This window comes from Octodon degus, unplaced genomic scaffold (genome assembly GCF_000260255.1).
Source record: "Octodon degus isolate 3935 unplaced genomic scaffold, OctDeg1.0 scaffold00137, whole genome shotgun sequence".
Classification (NCBI taxonomy): domain Eukaryota; kingdom Metazoa; phylum Chordata; class Mammalia; order Rodentia; family Octodontidae; genus Octodon; species Octodon degus.
In genome coordinates this window covers 1199944-1221183 of record NW_004524713.1, presented here as the reverse complement: position 1 = coordinate 1221183, position 21240 = coordinate 1199944, and the positions used below count along the sequence as shown (strand labels likewise).

General features: G+C 46.8%; 1 protein-coding gene across 3 annotated transcripts in view; it reads left to right on the top strand.

Annotated features, from left to right (window-relative positions):
* The first annotated feature begins 8 nt into the window (after nt 1–8).
* Astn2 (astrotactin 2) overlaps nt 9–21240 on the top strand; it is a 1030147-nt gene continuing 1008915 nt past the window's right edge. For 2 of the 3 annotated variants that reach the window (XM_012516970.2, XM_023701576.1), the window contains exon 1: nt 91–156. The gene's annotated coding sequence lies outside the window, so the exon portion shown is untranslated. Of the gene's footprint in view, nt 157–21240 lie in introns of all 3 variants that reach the window. The other variant, XM_023701575.1, reaches the window with a different exon arrangement.

Below are 21240 nucleotides of genomic sequence, written 5' to 3'. Positions count from 1 at the left end.
CCGCCGCCGCCGCTGCCGCTGCGTCCCCGGGCTCCGCGGGCTCCTCGGGCACCGCCGCCGAGTCGCGCCTCCTGCTCTTTGTGCGTAACGAGCTGCCCGGGCGCATCGCGGTGCAGGATGACCTGGACAACACCGAGCTGCCCTTCTTCACTCTGGGTAAGGCTGCGCGCCAGTGCTTTCAGGAGCCCGAGGGGCCGGGAACCCCTGAGTGAGGCTGGACTGCTGGGGGCGCCCTGGGGTCCCTGCTCCGCTTGCTCCGAGTGGGATTGGCAAAGGGCAGTGGAGCGGCCCGGAGGGCGCACAGGTGGTTGCAAAGGAGAACGGGCAGGAGGTCCCGAGAGCGCGGCGGAAGCCCGGGGGCGTGCCTGACACACTCCGACTGGGGACGCCCTCTGCTTCTCGGCGGGCGCCGACCTCTGCCCCATCTCTCTGGGCCCGACCCCAGACACTGACCGCCTCAGCCCAGAGCTGGGGCCGCCGTCTCCCAGACTCGGTGCGCGGTCACCCGCCACCCTCAGCTACCGCCCCCTCGCTTTTGCCCAGGAGTTGAGGGTTCTGCTCTTCCAGGTGGATTTTCTCCAGAATCAGAGCGGAGGGCTCCAGGTCTACTAACCTAGCCAGCAAAAGCTAGAGTTGTACATGGGCTGAGTGACCTTGGGTGACTTGCTTCGCCTCGCTGAGCCTCAGCGTGGCTTTCTGTGAAATGGGGCTGTAGCGGGCCCAGTAGCGCCTGAGGACCGGGTTCTCCGCCCCAGGTCCACACTTCCACATTCTCCCCCCTCCTCCGCTAAAGCCTTTTCTTTACCACCCTCCTCTCAGCAGGGCGCAGGTTTGTCCTCGTAGCTCACTCCCTGGGCTGCTAATAATAATGACTTAATAGCAGGGAAGAGGAGGGGAAGGGATATGGGTGGGGGCGGGGTGGGGGTCTCCGGCGGAAAAGTTAATCAGAAAGTTCGGCGGCAGCCACTGCCTGCTGACTCCCGGCGCGAATCCCGGAAGAGTCGGCCCTTCCGTGGAGCTGTGGGAAGCGCGGCTGATTTCCCACCCGAGTAATTGATAGCTTAATTATCTCGGAGAGCATTTACAAAAATGTTGTTCCCCCATAGCTCTCCCGTGCTGGCTGCTCGCTCGCTCCCCGCCCCTCTTGGGGGCGCGGGGCCGGATTGGCTGTCGGAGTCTGGCCAACTGGGCGCCGGCCTCACCGGGGACTCCAAGCCCTTCTCTTTCTCACTGGGCTGCGCAGCTTCGCGAGGGTGGACAGGGGCCTCTCCATTCGCGTCCCTCGGATCCCAGCTTCAACCTCGGAGGTTAACTCTTTGGTCGCCCAATAAGCCTTCAGAGTGGTGGACCAGACCCTACTCTCCTGAGGTCCCTGTATTTTGAGATGTGTTTGTGACCACTCTGCTTTCTTCTGCGGAATTCGGGGATCTGAGCCAGAGCCAGGCCGTCTTCTGTTCCTAGCTTGAGCCTCCGGGTTTCAGCCCCGGCTGTCCTGACTGCTGTGACCTGAACGTTGCTGAGCTTCCCGAGAGGAGAGGCTGAGAGCTCTTTGCAGGTCTGGGGGACTCCGTGGCAGCGTGTCTGGCGTGCGACCTACACACACACACACACACACACACAGGAGCACAGGAGCACAGCACATACGGCACACACCACTAACCCTTTCCAGGTACACTGTGGGGTTACCCTGTAGAAGAGGGAGAATGAGGGTGGAGGCGGAGTTCTTTCGGCTTCTGAGCTGACCTCAGGCTGGTTTCTACTACTGCTGCTGCTGTGGCTGCTGCTGCAGAGTGTGCTGGCATCCAGCAGAGCCAAGAAGTTAGCCCTGTGCTGCCACTTCCCATCCTACCTTTCTCCCTCTGTCTCCGGTTCCCTCTACTCTGGGAAGACTCAAAAGCTGGGTAGGGGTAGGTGCTGGAAATGGTCCTCAAAGTGAGCAGGGAGAGAACTTTCCCTTAAACCAGGCCTGACTTGGCGGTGAGCACCACAGAGCATTCCAAGAACTCCTCAAAGATGTAGAGGACCTGGTCCAGCCAGGCATGAATGCCCCAATATTCCTGGAGTAGTTCTTGCCATTTTTTATTTTGGCTTTTGAGGGGATGGGTGCCTTAGGAGGATGCCTTATGTTCCCCAGGATCCATGCGACCCCTTGTAAGCCCTGAGGGGTTCCCTGAGCATGAAGACTTAGGCTTACTTGACACACAGCAGTGCACCTGATGGTCTGGGACTGTGTTCCCTGGAGTGACCAGGCGCTCTCTCCTTGGCAATATGGAGCCCTTCAATATAGCACACAGGCTACTGGATCACCTAGTAGCCCCCAGTGCCCTGGGCTGCCAGCTCAAATGCTCCCCACAGGGATTTGGCTGGCGAGGTAGTCACCAGATGGCAGGGGACAGCAGGAGCTGTGTAGGGAGACGTGGGCTTTGTATTTGTGTTGGTCTTCGACTGTTTGCATGTAAACACCGAGTGCACAATAAGCTCTTGGAGGGCCAGGCTGGCTGGCGATGAAGGTTGGTGGCAGCAGTGGGTGGGAAGGCTAGAATGAGTTATTTATGCCCATGGATGTCCTGAGGTCTGAAGACAGTCTAAGCCCACGTCCAGACCTTTTAAACATCTTGCCTAGTGTTTTTCTTTGGCAGTGTCAGTATAGCTTTCTAGTTTGTCAGTTCAGGGAATTTGTGGATGGTGGCATGCCACAGCTGGGTGTGCAGAGTCTGGGCCCAGCCCTGCCAGGAGTGGGAAGTGTAGTGCTACCGCTAGGGGGTGATGGTGTCTGCAGTTAGGCTGCCAAGCTTTGGGGCTTGCCCTGAGATGCTAGTGGTAAAACATCCCTCCACTTAAAGGAGTACCAACAAGTAAAAGGCAGGCTTTCCATTTCATCCTAAGTCCACTTGGGGGACCTCAACTTAATTTTGAGCATGTTTCCAACCATCCTCATTTGCCAAGGTCACCATCCTATTTGGCTCTGCCTCACTCCATTCTGCCTCCTTCCTGGAATGATTGTGTTCATTATTATAATGTGCAGAGGGAAGGGGACTTTTCTTCAAGTGTTTTTCTTTTCATATGTCTATTCTTCCATCAAGTTTCAACCTTTTGTATGTAGATGGGAGTTTCTCTCAGGTGTGAAAGATTCCCCAAATTTCTGTGTTTTGGTTTCTTCTTTAGAATTTGATTATGTCAGTGACATTGACAAAGTGAGTTTGCCTGAAGTGATCAAGGAATAGCAAGCAGTTATTTAATTTTTAGTGTGGTGCTAAGAGCTTTATTCTTGCCTTATATTATTAATTCACATAAAATATACAGAGTGGACACTACTGTTATTCCCATTTGGCAGACGAGAAAGCATGCTTTGAAGCCCAATGGCTAGTTGAGTGTTACACTGAGTAAATGGTAGCCACAGCACTGAAATCTGAATTCTTTGAGAATTTTTAAACTGGAATTATGAATAAAATATGCTATTTGTGTGGACCCTGCTGCTGAACAGGGAAGTCCAAGAATCACCAACAGGACACCCCCAACAGGACAAAAACTGTTCCGCAAGTACATTTATCCCATATTGCTGAGGTGAAAGATGACAATTTGAAGATGGGATGCAGAACAAATGGTCTCCAATGACACTGCCAGTTTAAAGTTTCATGACTCTGAGGATATCAAAGGGCATTCCACCTATTGCTGCCAATAAGTGATGGAGCTGACACCAGGACAGAAAGATGTCTCTGTATACTTGGAGAAGATTAGGGGTACTTCCTTTCATGGACCAGAAAGAACTTGAGCTGGGCATTGCAGGTTTTATTTAAAAATAATTTGAGGAGAAATTGAATGCAAAAATGTAGTTTGGGAACTTAATGTTCATCATGTTCTAGAAAGATCCCGTGTAGCTCACTGTGACCTTGAACAAACCATTTATCCTTTAAAGATTCCGTTCTTTGTCCTGTAATGTGAGTGGGTGGATGAGCACTAAAATAATCCTTCAGTGTGAAGATTCTATGCACTTGAAGTGCCCTGGCCTACTGTAGGACTCTGATTAGCTAGTTCCTCACTCTCTTCTCTGTCTGTTTTACTTTGCCAGTCCTATGGGGGTGTTGGCAAGGATAGAATGAAAAGAAAAGCTTTGAATAGGAGCAACTGTCAGTGAGGGTTTCTGAGGTCAACTTGTATGTCACTGTCCTCATCTATGACCAGGAAGTCCCAGAGTCTGCTTCTAGGTTTAGCTTTCCACAGGTAGGGAAATGTCATCTTTTTTCTGTGGTGACAGTGGCCAGGGCATATTGTGTACCAACTACCTTAATTCAGCAAAAGGAGAGAAAAAAAGTGGTAACATTGAGTGACTATTTATTGTTAACATTTCTGAGTAATTTGCTTTGCCTTGTGAGCTCAACAGGAGAGGAGTATGCTGTGTGTATGGTGGGGTGGGGGTGTCCAAATGCACCTGCCTGAGTAAGTCTGGCAGAGTACTGATAATCTGTCCCAAAAGGAAGCTCTTTGAAAGAACCTGATCTGCCTGTGTGGAAGAGAAAGATGTAGTCTGAAATGCCAACTTGGTGAGTCCAGCAAAAGTTCCTTAAAGTATAGCTAAAAATGGGTACTCAAAGAGAAAACATCCAGGAGTAGAAAGGGACCAGGCACCTGGCCAGGCGAGTTGCTGGAAGCAGGGAGTTTAGCCAACAAGCAGCAATCCATGAATGCTAGAGAAGTCTCCTGCAAGCGTGAACCTACAGTGAGGAGTATTGTGTATGGGTAGCTCACTGAAAAATGTCCCGAATGTGCTCATACAAAGCACAAAGAGCTACGCTGTGGAAGGAAGGATGTCCTGCAGAGCTATCCAGAGACCCATGGTGCTGACCACTCACGGTTTTAAGACCCAGGTCAGAAGAAGCTTTGAACCAGACCCTTGGAGCTCTTGGGCAGTTTGGGGAAGGCACCCAAGCTCTTGGATGTATTTGGCCTATATGCCCTTTGTACTTTCTGATTCACTCTGAAGATTGAGACACTTCATTTGAAGACAAGAAAACTGGTTAGAGATCATAGCAAGCCATGTCTTTTATAGGGATTTCCAACCAAAGAATATTCATGAATATCAGTTCCAAATTCTCTGTTGCATGTTGGAGAGAGATGTTGGGATGAAGAAGAGGGAGACTCTCAAAATCAAGCTATGCTTAAAACAATGTGGGCACTTCCCTCACTGGTCTCTTACCATTTAATGGGGTACTTGGGCACCCTCAAACTTTGGGTATCATTTAATGAGGTATTTGGGCACCGTCTCATCTAGTGGTGATGATCCAGGTTTCTGGGATATTTTAAGTGAGGGTCTTAGGTGGGAATGAGATGTTCAGTGATCTCTGATCTGAATTTCATTTTCTTTTCCCCTCACTTCCTTGACTCCATGTTCTGACCTCTGAGGGGGTCAGCTCACAACTGAGGGGGCCCTTCAGTATTCATGGCAGAGAGAAATACATTGTTTGGTCTGAGAAAGTGCTGTTACTAAGAAGGTAATGGGGCAGGGAAAAGGGAGGATTCATTTGAGTTGTTAGAGAGGCTCCAATTCCGTCTAAGCCAACCAGGGTTGCTGATTTGATGGGGTCAGTGTCACCAGTAAGACAGCAGAGTTGTGGAAACTTTGACGTGACCCAGAGCTTGATTGTTTTCCTCAGCTGGGCTCACGGGGCACGAGGACATTCTATAATTCTTATTTACAGCAAGTGTGGCAGGAGGCTTGGCGAGGCTCCTGACAGACAAAGGGTCCTGCTTCTCATCTTTTTGCTTTGTTGTGCACTAGCCCTTGTCTGGCACCAGGCAGCATGAATGTGTGTGTTTGTGTAGAGGTAGGGGGGTGATGGGAACTTCCAGAGGTCTTATGGGTAATGTCCTGAAACTATTAGTACAGCTGCCTCCTTTGATGGGCTCCCAGCAGCACAGCCTTGGAGAGGGCATCGACACCACTGTTTCCATTTTATATACTAACATTGCAGTCCGTAGAAGGCAGGAGCCTGCTCAAGTGTCCACAGTGCACATTTGAACTCGGTGGCTTTCTATCCCATCTTGTCCCATCACAACCTTATACCTCTCGTAAAAGGCACTGGATTGAGCACATCATAGCTGAACATTATAAAGTATGCTGATCTTTCCTCCTCCCCCATGGGAAAAACTATAAGGAGAAAATATCCTCACAGACATTGAATTTGTTCCCTGCCCAAGTATCCAGCTGGTTGGTTCCCATCTTTCCTAAACACCTGAGTGGATGGATTTTTTTTTCTTTCTGGAGGAGAGAAAGCCACACTGACTTTCACTCTTGCTGCCTTTGGGGTAGGCAGAAAAATAATCTGTTCTCTTCCAGGAAAGGAAAGAAAGAGTCGAATTTAACCTTGAGATACAGCAGCATCAGGATGATGCTTTCTGCACAGAGCCGACACTTTCCTGAGTTCTCGCACTGACCAGCTAGTGGCAACAGAAGATTACCTATAGCAAGAGGGAGAGAGAGAGAGAGCTGGTTTGCCTTACTCATGGCAGAGAATGCAGCCTCTCTACCCCAGAAGCAGGCAGGCAGCAGTGCCTGGCACGTCTTACTGTAGTCTCTTGCTGCTTGATTTCACTGGCTTTGTTCTATTATCTATAGTTCATTTGGAGAATAGCCCCCAGAAGACCTATCCTTTGAATGGAAAAGGGTGGGTGGCCACACAGGATAAAATTTAAGGCTGAAATATGTAGCATCCTTACCAGCATACTGAAGCATATGACTAGTCCAGTGTGGGGACTGACATTTGGCAAAGGGATTGTGTGTTTCATTAGGGTGCGAAACACAAGAAGAAGCCACTTCTCCACCGGTGCTGTCACAGCCCCTGGAGGGCTCAGCAACTCTTCTTTCCATGAGCATTTCAACAACCAACTCCATGGTCTGTCCTAGCTCTGGATTTATTGTCTTTACTTTATCTTCTGTATTTGCATAAGAGTGATTTCATTAAAGGCCCAAATCAGATCATGGCAATCATTTTTACTGTTCCTGGGGTGAGCCCAAACTGCCCCCTATAGTCCACTGTCACTCTCACCAGGCTGTCCCAACCAAGGACATTTCCTTCTCCTCCTGTGGGTGCCTCATATCACCTTTTAGCAAAAATCCCCTGCCATTTTTAAGACTCAGCCAAGTGTCAGTATCTTGGAAATCTTTCTTGACCTCTTTGCATCAACATTGAATATTCTGGGTCATGTGGCCATTGTTAATATAAAGACCATTTCGGTTGAAGTCATTTCCTTGAATTACTGACCACCTGTGATATATCAGACCCTGTTCTAGGTGCTTAGTTTACAGCAGAAAACAAAACACAAAGACTCCAGGATTCAGAGAGCTTATATTCCTCTCAGTATGCACAGGGGTTCTGGTTCATGTATTGTTACTATTCAAGGCCAATAGCAATATACATAATAGGTAAGTGAATTGTATAGTATATGAAAAGATGATAAATTCTATTTGCAGGAAACAAGGAAAAAGTGGGAAGAGAGCGTCAGGAGGTCAGAGATGAGATCAGTTTTGGTATTACAGAGAGTGGAGTGAAAGGAGCTTATTGGAAATGTGAGATTTGAGCAAGTACTTGATAAGGTTAAAGAAGATATCTAGGAAGAAATATTCTAGGCAGAGAACAGCTCCAGAAGGACCTTGGTTAGGGACAGAGTTGGATTGTTCTGAGGACAGCAGATGGCTGGTGGGGCTGGAGTAGAGTGGAGGAAAGAGACCAGGGGCTGCACAAACAGCCGTCAGTATTTGGCTCTTACTGCAGTAGAGAACTGTGCAGGATTTTAGTAAAGGCATGCCCAGATCTGGCTTCCATCTCGAAGGAATTATGGAGTGCTCTGTGGAGGATCAGGACAGAAATATGGAGGCCTTGGGTTGAGAAATGGCAGTGGCTTAGAGTAGGAGAGCGGTTTTCCTCACTCACCTTGTCTGGCTTGCGTTCTCACTCCCACCCCTAGGAAATGAATCTATCTCCTTCCTCTCTGGAGCCACAAACACTCATCCTGCACCTGGCCCATCGTAGATCTTAGAATACCAGTAACCTGATTTGGTGACTTTACACATCAGAATCCACAGTGACAAACTGGCGAGGTGTCAAAATCCTACTTTTGTTTCAAGGATGAGCACAGTGCCACCCCTTCCATGACATTTTTCCTTATTTTAAGCTCCCACCACCATTGCTTCCACCTTGTTCTATTTTCTAATCATCTGAGGATAGATAAGGAAACCAAGTTAATTAAGAGAAAGGGTGAGAATTCTGGAGAACTTCGCACTTCCTGTGGGAAGCTTAGAACCTAGAGAATGGATGAAGACCTATGCACAGTGGCAAAAAAAGAGGTGCTGATGATTAGGGAGAAGATGATGCGCAGTGGTTCTAGGGTCATTCAGTGGTAGAAGTGGAAGGAATTTAGGAAATCATCTCATCAGAATATTTCTACATAAAGATGGGAAAGTGCAGCTCACTTTAGTAAGTCAGTGGGAGAGTCAATGCCAGATCTACTGACTTACAGGCCAATATATCTTCTTCCCATCTTGGGGAAGGATAGCTGGGCAACCAGGCATACACAGAGCTGGAATTCAGAGGTGTACAGTGGCTAACTTTATCATTCTGGAAAACAGGAATCAGTGAGCATGTACCATACCCTTGGTGGTGTGTAGGCACATGTGTTATCATTTCTGCAATGCTGAATGACAAACATGGCTCCTCCTGTGTTGTCAGTGAGCAGTGTGCTTGGAGACATTAAGAGATTTACTAAGATCGTGCAACTAAGCGCGTCCCAGTCGCAGGTCTGCCTGGTTCTACAGCCTGCGTTCCCTGCCTTGTATGCTACATAAAGCCAGGCTCTCCTGAGTGTTCATCTCTTTGCCAACATCTTTTACTCTTTATCTCTTCCTGTTCTTGTGGCCAAGGAGCTGCAGACATTAGGAACTTCAGGCATGACAAGCCTCACTGACCCTGAGTCCGAGCACCTCCTTTCTGGTGCCAGGAGCTGATTCAGCAGCTCCCAACCCCCCTCACGGATTCCTGCTTTGCTCATGCCTTACTGAGAGAAGCCCAGGCCTTGTCTCGCATCCTGGAGAGACCTTCAGCTATCCGTGGACTTAGTTGGCAAGCAGGTTCCTATGTTTCTGATGCTTTTTGGATTCCTTTCTTTCTTCCTTTATTCCCTTCCTCCTACCTGTCCTCCTTTTTTCTCTCCTCATTCTTTTCTTCTCTTGCCATTCCTTTTCTTTTCTTTTCTCCCACCCCTTAGGGATTTATCGTCTTATGCAATACACAGCATTATGCTAGGAAATGTGAGATAGTTCTTGCAGAAATTTGTATAAACTCAATGTTCTGTTTCTAGCAATTGCCAGAGAACCTGTTTGAGGTTTTTGTTCTTGTTTGGCTCTGGCTTTTTTTCTTATCCCTATTTGCTTAACTCTAACTTTGAATTTTGGTGACTCTAGTGCTCCTTAGAGGAATTGTACAATTTTAGTGTTCCCAGCTTGAAAATGGGATGTGTGTTATACAAATAAAAATAATATTAAATGTATGATAATGCTATAAAATCTAAATAAAGCATAAATATCCTTCTGGAATATTAGATCTACATAATGTGATGCCTTGGAGGGCCAGCACAGTTCTTTCATTTGCAAAGATATTTTCTGAGGTCCTACAGCTAATCTAAACATGCCATCCCTCGCCCATGTCTTCAGATGGAGAGACACTGCGGGTGTAGACATGTACCAGGTCTCAGAAAAAAAGCCCCATGATAGCATCCCCCGTGTAGGAATTTCTAACTTTAGACTTATATATACCATTTCTCTGGGCCTCTACTTGCCCATCAATAAATGAAATGAACAAAATAAAACCATTGCTTTTCTAGGTTGAAGTGATAGTTATTTTTGGAGAGCTCTTCGTAAACCAAACTTCAGTCGGTGCCTAGCACTGTGCGCAGTTTGTCCTTAAACTGCACCCCATGACTGTCGCAGAGTGACAGCGCAGACAGCACCTCGCCCGGTGTCTGGCATGCACTTTGTGATCCCTGCCTCTTTGCCACCTGGAATCCTTCTTTTGGAAAGAGGTGAACATATGAATAAATAATGCATGTGAATTCCCTTACCCTTCTCCCTCTTTCTACTCCTGTGTCTTCTTTGCCTCTCTGCTGGCACCTCAGCAAGACACAAATGGGTGAAATTGACCGTTGCTCTTCACTTATTCTGAGAGCAGAGGGCAGAGCATTCCAGGGTTGCCTGAGGACGGTTTGGACAGAGAAGTGCTTAGAGACTGAGTCTGAGGCAGGTGGGTGTTGGGGGAGCAGGCAGGGTTGATTCCTCTCCCTTCTGGTCGTGGCAGGCTGACAAAGCCTTACTCTCAGGCACCCAGAGAAGTCACGAGTGGCTCTGCAAGCAGCTGAAAAGGGAAGGAACATTTGCATTAGCAGAATCAGCAGTAAAGAGATTTCCAGTCACAGTAATAGCTGCTTTTGGGGGGACTCATTTCAGTAGTGGTTCTGGGTGGTGGAGGAGTGAAGTGGGTGGAGCTCACAGAGACATCCGGTCTACTTATAGGGAGCTGAGAGACAGCTCCCGGTGGGAGCCAGGTGCCCAGCACAGGGTGACTATTTCTTTGATCAGCATCCTCTACCCTTTCCACTCTCCAGGCAGACAGAGTGCCACTGAAGAAGCCCCCGTGGGACCTGGAGTGTTCACTGTGCGCTGCCTCTGCTCTGATTACCTGGAGTACTCTTCTCAAGACTTTCAGAGCTAGCGGCAATTTCCTGTGCTCCTGGGATTTGTAGATGGGAAAAGTCCCAGATTATTTAGCTCAGCTTTTCTAAAATTAGCTCTTTTTCAGAATCACCCTGGAGAGCCTAGGTTTCTCAAGGCCAGTGCTGCTGAGCCACCCTAATGAAGCCTGGGACTGGGCACTTTAAGAAGTGTGCTGAGTCCTTGGCATATTCCCCGTGGGCCTTTGAGTCCTGTCCTCTGTGCTCCTCTTCACTTCTGAGTACCTTTCCTTAGTGGAGATTTTAGCATCCCACTCGACTTCCAGGTTTGTAACTTGCACCTTCCCGACCTTGGGCTGAGAACACTGTTCTCTCTCCCTCTAAGATGTTTTTCTGTCTCTGATCCACTTGACTCTGCCATCACCTCCCCAGAGAAACTTTATCTTTGTTCCCTCGGGTTTAGGTTTCTTTTTCCCTGAATCCCCAGACTCCCTGGAATGATTGTCACACGGCACACATAAAACCATGGGATGCCCAGTGAAACACAAATTTCATATAAATAATAAATATTTGTATGGACAAACATGTTCTGTGCAATACCGGGGGCATACTGATAGTAAGATGCCTCGCTGGTTCTCTGAAATGCGAATTTAGCTGAGCATCCGGTGTCTGATTTGGAAGCCCCCAGGGTCCCTGCGTTTCCGTCTCCTGTCTGGGAGACTGCGTTCCGGTGTTCATTTTGCTTCCCAGCTTGATTTGCCCATATTTTCCCATCACAGGAAACAGAACTGAAACAGAAATTCAGCCAAGTACCAAGAAGCTAAAGTCACCTTCCGTCCTTTCCTGAGCCGCTCATCCTTTATGTCAGCCAATCTCCTTGATTTTCCTTCTAAAATGGCATTTAAAATTGCCTTCTCAGAATGCCCCTGTCATCACCTCTGTCCAAGCCACCTGTCCCTCCTCACAGGAGCCTCCACACTGATCCCCCTTACCGCTTCTCTAACTCCTGTCTTCTCTTTCTGTTGTACAGTTTTAGAAGCCCACGGCCACCTCCCTCCCCCTGCTTACGTTCATATGGCCTTAAGCCAGGTAACTCAACAAATTAATGTATGTGCTGCCAGAAAAAGCTCCAAAAAGTAGAAGAATAATATTTCGTGATACGTGACAGTTACGCGGAGCTGTGATGTCAGTGTTCATGAAGTTGCTGGACGCTCGTTTCTGTGCTGCCTCTTGTGGATCATGTTCGGCCATTGGCACAGCCAAGTGGTAGCCACAGAGAATCTGGCCTGGAACCCTTAAGACATTCACTAATTGCTCTTTCCGGAAGAAGCTTGCCAATCCCAGCTCCATACAGTAGCCAGAGTAATCTGTTCCCAAAAGCAAATTAGATCTTGCTACTCGCCCTGTATAAAACCTTTAATTGCTCCTTATTGCTTTTAGGATAAAATCCTAATTCCCTTTCAGGGTCTTCAAATCCTAAATTATTTGCTTTCCCCTGTGAGTTCATTTCCACTGTTTGCCCTGTTGCCTTGAAACACAAATATTACTGCCCCTAAGCGGTCATCCCTGCCAGAGCAGCACCGGAAACACCCCCCTCCCCAGTGGCTTTCAGCCCCCTCAATTTTTAAAGGCTTTTATGTGGTAGTTTCTGAATGGTAGCTCCACACTCACTCCCTGAGCTCTGTAGTTCAGGGCACATCACACAGTAGGTGCTGAGGAGATACCATCTCCAGAGGAAATGGGCAGGAATGGCGGTGACAGTCTGTGATTTATCATCTTAGAAGGGCTCCCTACCCCACCGGGGTGTTCTGTTGCTTGTTAGGTTGGGGAGAGCTAGAGTTTGTAAAGCACATAGAGAAATGACTGGCCTTTAATAAGTATGCTTGTTAAATAGGCAACAGTGCCTAAGTTGGGACTTTGATCTCTAGTACCAGCCCTGCCTCCCTTCTTTGGAGCAGGACAACTCAGTGGCGGTCCTGTGGGTACAACTCCTGGAAGCCAGGGGCAGAGTACCGTGGTAGCAAGGATTGGTGAGAGAAGGCTAGAGAGTTGGTGCGGGCTCTGCAGGACTGCACAGTCCAGGCTCTTTGGTTCTCTGGAGTGTTCCCTGTCGCTAATGTGGTGAGGTCAAACCAAGTGATCTGTGAAATTCTTCTCCACTCTCTGGGCACAGCTGGAGCCCTGGAGGGAGAGAAGAGCTCCCTCAGGGGTCTTCTGAGGTTGGGGAGAGCCAACTTCCTCCTTTTGCACTTTGCATCTTTCCCGGGGCTTCTGAAGATCAAACTCTGCTCTGAACCCAGATGTGAGTGCGACTTTGAAGCCCAGTTTCACACTAATTTATTAGGGATCTTTCTTCAGTTTCTTTATTCTCCTCCAGGGAGGGAGACTGGCAAAGCTGACCAGTGGAGGTAGCCAATTACTTGCCTTCCAATAATAGGGCCTCCTACTGTCCCTCCCTCCCTCTTTTTTCTCTCCTCCTTGTTCTTTTGACCTCTTTAAAATACCTCTCCAAGCCCCAGAGGCTCCTAGGGACTGCCCCCCATTCACCTGCCTCTCAGCTTCCAGACTGGGAACAGCAGACTGGGGTCCTGCTCTCCCCAGGGGACAGCAGGTGGGGAGGCCCGGCCCCAAGGGCTGCTGCAGAGCTCAAAAAACCAAACTGGTTTTCCAGGTCTGGTGAGTACACAGCTGGACTGTGTCCAGAGCCAGCATCTTGGATTCCAGTTCAGTCTCTGCCTTTACCTAGCTTTGTGACTTCAGATAAATGGCAGGCCCTCCCTGAACCTCATTCAGGATTAAGTGACTGTCAGAGCAGCCTATGCTTCAGAAAACTGAGGAAGATCAGACCACATATGGGAGAGGAACCATGATCCCAGCTGGTGGCTGCTAGAATGCCAGGAGCCTGGAGGTAAACCTGTGATATAGCAGGCACTCAATAAATGTTGTTGAAAGAATACTGGAGTCACTGAGTGAGCAGAGCACATGTGTGGTCGTACTGTTACGCTGTACTTCTGTATTCATGCAAGATGTTGCTAATCAGTCACCTCATCACAATCTCAGACTCATTCTTGGGGCAAAGCTTCATCATTCACTATCAGTCTGGGTTAGCATGGGTGATGTATTTTACTCATATTCTCTAGATGAAACCAGTTCACGGCAAGCCCGTTTTTGCTGGAATCAGGCCCCTGTGGCTGTTGTCTGGTTGTTTCTCATCTCAGACCCTGTGCTCGGTCCTTGGGGGCACAGGCATGCAGAAAGCTTCCAGTCTGTTGGCATAGTCGTAACGTTGGCGCCTTTTTATTCACACAGAGCCCTTCTATGAATATTTCTCACATCCCTATAGTACGGTTGGAGAAATAGCCATTCAGAGACATCAAGTCTATTTCACAAGGTCATATAGTAAAGAGGTTTAGCTTTGCTTATTTTGAAAAGGAAACTTTGATCATTATCATGAATGGAACTTCAGAATAATGCTATAAATTGAAGATTGCCTGTATGAGTATATAACTACTGAAATAAAAATGTCTCTCAGGGGTCACCTAAATTTATCTCATATATTACATTGGGAAACGTTGACAGGCTCAAGCTCAGAAACACAGAGGGTCCTCTGAAATTCACATCATTCCCATTTAATTGTCAGATTTTTCTCATATATATTTATATGAATTAGTTCAGAAACTTTTCAGGAGACATTTTGATGTATTTATAAAAATGCTGTACAATTTCAGAACAGATATTAAAACTGCAAAATGAACCAAACAAATATCCTAGAGCTAAAAAAATGCTTAAAAATATATTTTATTTGAAATAAAATAAATTCCCTGGGTCACAGAAATATCTGTCTTCTTCAGAACTACCATATTTAGGATCCAACCTGAATGTACCATCACGGCCTCTCCAGTCATTTTCCTGGCTTCCAAGAGTGGTTATTTCCCACTTTTTTTTATATTCCATGCAGTCCATATTTTGTAAGTGTCTTAGTTACTTTGTACTTGTTGCTGGAACAAACACCCAACACTCAAAATGAAGGAGGGAAAGGTTTATACAGCTCACAGTTTGTGGAGGTTTCAGCCCATACTTTGCTGGCTCCAAGGCAAATGGCAGCAGCTCATAGCAGCAGAAAACAATGAAGAGCCGAGGAGGAGCAGCAGGTGCAGCGTGCATCAAGCCTCTCTCTTCTTTCTATGCTGACTGCGAAAACCAGCGCTCCACTGTGAAGATCCAAGCTGCTCCGAAGTGCCACGACTGCAAATTGACCCAACGAAGACCGAGACTTCTCCAAGGAAGGGGGTGAAAGGTTTCTTCAACACCTTCATATGTACTTTTTATGCTGAGTCACTATTGGTACTGTCCCATTGGGCCCTGGGGCAGTACCAATAGCACCCCAGGGTGGCGTGGGCCCTTCCTGCCCTGCAGGCCCTGAACTGTTGGAGAGCAAGTTAACACAATGTATCTACCACTACAGTGAGGAATATTGTAATTATTTTTCTCCATTTCTCTTGCTAGTGTGCGAGCTTTCATAACTAAACATAATTTCTTTTTCATATCCATAACTAGCAGCTAGCATGTGCATGTTTACTGAATTTCTAACCTTAAGTTTTCATTTTAACCAAAGAAATACAAGCTTATTTTAACAAATCCATGCAATTCAAGAGTATTATAAAGAAAAAAATGTCAGTCTTTCCTCTACTCAAATCTGTGCCCAGGAGAAGGAGGAGGAGGTCCTGATAAACAGCCTGCTGAGCCTCCTGTGGAATGTGGACTCTGTGAGTGCCTTCAGGCCACCTTCGATTGGACATTGAAGAGTAGGTGACTCATCCAAGCTTACCATGCAAGTTCATTGGCCAGTGGCTTTCAGACTGGGTTTCTGCTAACCAGAGGAGTATGGGTTGCTCTGAGTTTCAGCTACAGAAATATTCTACTCTGATATATCTGTAACACTGAGGCTCTAACTTCATTTGAACAGGGTCTTTTATTTTCCCTTTTTAAGACTTTTATTGGTATATGTTTGCAGTAGTTAATATTTGCATTCTTAGGGCTGGCCAAATAGCTCAGCAGATGTGCAGGGGCTGAGGGTTCAATCCCTAGGCCTGCAGTGCCAGCCCCGCCCATGGGGCGCACTGAGCCGGCTATTGAGATTGGGTGTGGTGGTGTACACCTGTAATTCAGCACTTGGGAGGCTGGAAACAGGAGAATCACTCCTAGTCCCATCTAGTAGTGAGACACTGAGCACCTTAGAGACCCTTCCCTAAAATACAGAAAAAAGAAAATTACGTTCTGGTGTGACATTGATACATGTGGGTAATGCACCTTGACTCTTTTCATTTTCTCTTCTCCCACCCCACCTTCCATCTCATGGTCTCCTTACCTTCTGTAAAAGATCCGTCTTCCTATGTCCTACGGTCTGTCTTTTATTTTGCTTTTTGTTTACATTTGGGGCTGTTTTGCATGCATAGCAATATGTGTAAGTCATAGCACTGATCTTCATTCTGCACACATGCTGTACTGGAAAGAAAATGGTTAATGTTTTCTCTCTGTTTTACAGAGGTTGCATGATAGAAGAAAGCTCATCTTATGTTTAATAGTAAGACAGTTTCACAAAGCCATCTTGAACAACCTCTGACCCAAGAAACTATCTATACATTTCCTATAGGTCTCAGGGAGTCTTCTTTACTCTCCCTTGCTAATACAGGGACACACACACACACACACACACACACACACACACATATATATTTTTATCATATATGACATATCTACCTCCATGCACACATACAGGTTTATCCATCCATCCATTCATAAACATACATACATACATCTGTACACACATGTATGTAAGACAGAGAGTGACAGAGGAGACAGTTTTTTTTTTTTTTTTTTTTTTTGGTCTAGAGAACTAAAAGACAAAAACAGCATTGAGCAGGAGAGATGATAGGAAACAATTATCAAGTGAGTTGAGGGCGGGTATCTCTTTCTTTCTGGCGTGGGATTTGGCATGATTGATGAAGCACATCTCCTTCTTTGAACTTCTCCCTCGAGTGAAGAGACAGACTCTTCAGGGGATGACTACCTGGTTTTACGCTGAGTTGCTTACCCTGGAAACCCCTGTCTCTGAGGCCATTTAGATTGGCAGTTGGTGAGTTAGTAGCAAGTCTATTAAAGCAGACAATCGTAAAAAAATATAGATGTACCTTAAACATTGCGTTTTAACTTAAGATACATAACTGTCCTTACGTTTGCCAAGATTTGGACGTAGGCCCGAGCCTCTTCTTTGAATCCAGGTCATCTGATGAGAGTTGCCTGCCATTTTTCTCATATAAACCATGCTCATAATGCACTAAATATGATCTCCACCATTGGTTTCATTAAAGAAGACTGAGGACTTAAAAATACTTGCCAAGTAATTCTTCTAGAGTTTTATGATTCCTTTCTAAATTTTTATAGTTGTTACACCTGACCTAACTCAATGGCAATATTTAAGTGACTTTTTTTAACACTAAAATCAGCTTAGTCCTTATAGAAACCATTTTCTTTGGATGCTTCTAAATTTTTAATTTGGACACTATTGCATTGAATTTTAAAATGATGGGAAACACAAGGAGCATGAGCAGGTTTAGGAAGCAAACTGGCTATAAAAAGACAACACAACTAGTAGCAAGGCCCACAGAGTCCTGAAGAAGAAGGACATCGCTGGTGTGTGGCTGGTGAGCCCAGGATGCCCTGGAGCTGTGGCATCATGTAAGGGCTGAGCCAGCAGTGGGTGGAGAGGAGGCCAGCTGAAAGCTTTAAATATGCATGAGTTTCCGGCTCACAGAGGCGTCCACACCATGGTAGTTGAGCCTTTTGATATCATTTTGCCAGCAGCTCTGATTTCAAGATAAGGGAACTGAATTCCAGAGATGAGTCTGAAACTGAAGTCGTTGGAGTCCTAGAGTTTGTGGCCCTTTCAGGACGCCACAGCAATTGCTCCTGGTGTCATTTGGCATCAAAACACTGTATGAGGGGAAACTAGCACGTGCGTGGCAGTGACCCTGCATGGGATACACAGCAGCTTAGAGTTGCCAGTAAGTCTTGTGCTGTGCTGACATCCAGGGCACCATTATAGTCCACTTATTTCTTTGTTCAGAGGTAGGTTTTTTCATATTTGTGTAAATCAATAAATATAATCAATTTTCTCTCTGTGCCCACACCTGGGCAGAGATTTTTTACCCCACTGCCTGTCCCTTTTCATGCTTACACACAGTTTCACCGGAACACTCTGAAACTCCTCCTGTCATCCAGGGGCACTCTGAAGCTCAACTCACCAGGTGGGCCAGGTGTAGAACTCTTGAGTCCTCTGGCCTCATACTAACCAGCTTTTTGCTTGTACAGAAGGAGGCTGAGGCCCACCGAAGGCTGCTGCCACACTCAAAGTCACCCAAAGCTGGGAAATGGAGGATGCTTCTGAATGCAAACCCCAGAACACCATCCCTCTGTTGACTCCTCCAGCAGATATCCCAGCATGCTTACCTGCTGGGGAGGGCTTGGCAGGTAATGACAGGGCAGTGTGAATGTGCGGGCTGCCAAGAGTTCTTGTGCTTTATGAGGTGCAGTGTATAATTCAAAACCCGTTTTGGGGCTGTCTCGCCCCATAAAATCTTCTGCAGCAGGAATGGCTGGGAATTTGTTTTGACTTTCCAGTGCATGTTTTCTAAATATCTCTCCTCTACATCTCATTTTCCTCTTTTCTCAGCTTTCTTTCTTTTATTCAATTTTCCAGGATCTTGTCCCAGGTGCTTACGAGAGAACACAGTCTAGAGAGGTGGCAGTGGGGGAAAGGATGCTGCTGTATAAATTAATGGGCTGACAAATAATTGGGGGAATGCTTACCTTTCTTGGATGGTTCTTCCCCTGCAAAGATATTGGCTTTGTAAATGACTTCAGAGATCTGCCATCCACGATGAGAATTAGACTTTTAGAAGTCATTCTCATTCCGGGCAATATGAAGCTTGCCTGTAGCCTTTGATATTGTGTTCTAACCGCAGCAATGCCTTCCTTATTTTCCTGTGTCCGTGTTACATCATCACTCTCCCAGGCTCCTGCAGTCAGCTTCTGTGTCCCGCCTTCAAGTAAATAGTGCCTGTGCTGCCTGAGCCACCATTCTGTACATAGCTTCTCCTTCCGGTCTTCAATGCCTTCTCCTTATTCCTAGCTCCCCAGCAGCGGTCTTCCACATAAAGAACACACCTGAATCTATCACTCTTCTGCTTCACTCTTCAGCCAAACTGGCCTTTTATTATTCCCAGGAAACCAAGTGTATTTTTCCTCCTGTGTAGCTTTTTCAAGCTGTCTCCCCCGTCAGGACGCTCTTGCCCACCTGTGTTTCTGCTGGTGGACTCACTGCTTTTGTCTTCAGAAGGCTTCCATTCCTCATTCCTTCCTTCTCTGATTCAGCCTTGAACTACTTTATTCATGAAATTTGATTGGCAAATCTCTTCAGGCCTCTTCATAGATTAAAATATGGATTATTATCTCTTACCTCATCATCTACATGCAGAGTCCAATAAGGTCATACTCGGTAGCTCTCAAGCATGGTCTAGACTGACTAAGGGACTAAGGAACTAAATTTTGTTTTTATTCAATCCTAATTTCAGTTTTAGTAGCAGTGAAATGTGACCAAGGGGCTGCCATACTGGGCAGCTCACATGTGGAGCACATCCACGTCTGTAAAAGGTTCTGCTCAACAGGATCAGCTTTGAGATCCCCGAGAAGTAGGCAGCAGTGTTTCCTTCTCTGTCCACTGTTGCCTGAAATGTCCTGCTATGGAATAGACGCCGATAAATGTCAATAGAACTGACATTTATGGTAACGCCTGTTTAGCTTTTAATCCTCAAACAATCTAGTTTTAAGGAGAAAGCGCAAAGAATTTATTTCTTTAAACATACTAAGGCTTGCTAATAAAAATATTGCATCATAAGATTTCATTTACAAAGTCCTATAGAGTCCAGGGTGCCTTAGATTCAACCATTAGTCACAGTTACCAGTAGGAGTTCCAGGCCCCTGCAGGGTCGTTTCTCTGCCAGTCCCTTCCTTCCATCTCCTCCTTCCCCAAACCTCTGAGCAAGCCTAGCTCAGCAGCTGGGCCTTGGCAAGAGGGTCCTTGGAGCTCACAGCACCTGTGTGTCTCGTGCAGATACAGCTGTCCACCATGAATGACAAGTCCTAGCTCCCACTGATGTTTCATGGAAGATGCATTAGCATTTCTTGGAGAGCAAAAACTCCTGAATACAGGAAAGGGACAGCATGAGCCAGGAATACAGAAGTCTTCTGTCTCTTTTTGCCTCAGCTTCCTAGAGTGCTGGTTCAATAAGCATGTGCCTTCCCATGGACTCTCTACTCTTTTTTTTTTTTTTTTAAGTGTATTTGGTTGTTGTAGGGTCCCACTACACAGCTCAGACTCATAGCGATCCTCCTGTTTTTAGCCTCCCCAGCACTGGAATTATAGGTGTATGCCACCACACCTGGATGCTGGCTGGCTCAGCCTTCCCTGGGTGCAGGGCTGGTGTGGTATGTGGTATGGGGGATTGAACCGCGGCCCTTGATCTTGACTAAGCTTGCTTAAGCAGCTTCTTTAATCCACTGAGCTATCTCGCTGGCCCATGACTCTCTTTACTCTTAATGTCCCCCTTCTCTCTCCCATATGTGTGTGTCTGTTTTTCTGTAGGTCTGTGTGTCCTCTTGTTGCTGTTTTTCAATCTTTGTCTGATGATCCTGACTTTTCTCTAGAGTCTCTGAGCAAAAGTTGCTACAATCTACCCACCTTTACCTAAGAGTGCCCCGAGCCCCTTGCTGAGTGGCATAGCTGTGCCTGCAAGCTCAGACCTGGCTCGTTGTCCTGAGTCTCCATTCATTGTGGCACTTGGAACAAAGAGGAGGCAATGAGGGAACTTGGGGCTGGAGGCAGGGTGGGGTGCGGCCCTGCAGAGTGCAGCTCCAGCTCCCTTCTAATGAATGTCAGGGCCTCGCTGACAGTCATCCCGTCCAAGCCGCTTCTGCTGTCCAGTGTGATTCCAGATGATCGGGGTGACCTTGGAGGCCTCAGTGGCTGCTTCCTTGATCTTCTATAGATTTGACCCTTGGCTTGATTTAGGTGTGATACAGCTGTGGGAAGTGAGCTGCTGCTGGAGAGGACACGGGTATCTTACTGCTATTTTGCTAAATACTAGGAGTGTTTTTAATGTGACTCTGATGGGCGCCGCCTTCTTAACCTCCTCCGCTGCTCTGGCACACTTCATCCTCAGCTCTGTTTTTAAAGCTGTTTTCCTCGGGGCATTAAAACATCTGCTAGAGAGTTTCAGGAAAAAAAAGTTGCAAGACAGATAAACCCTCTTAAGTGAGCATTCCTTCTAAAATTTCAACTCTCAGCTGTAACTGGTGATTGAAAGTGTGACTTATCCCCAGAATAGTGTATATGCATCTGGTGTGGGCAGAAGACACAGAGTTTGGCCATATGGATATGTGCCCAGTTAGGTTAAGTCGTCTTTT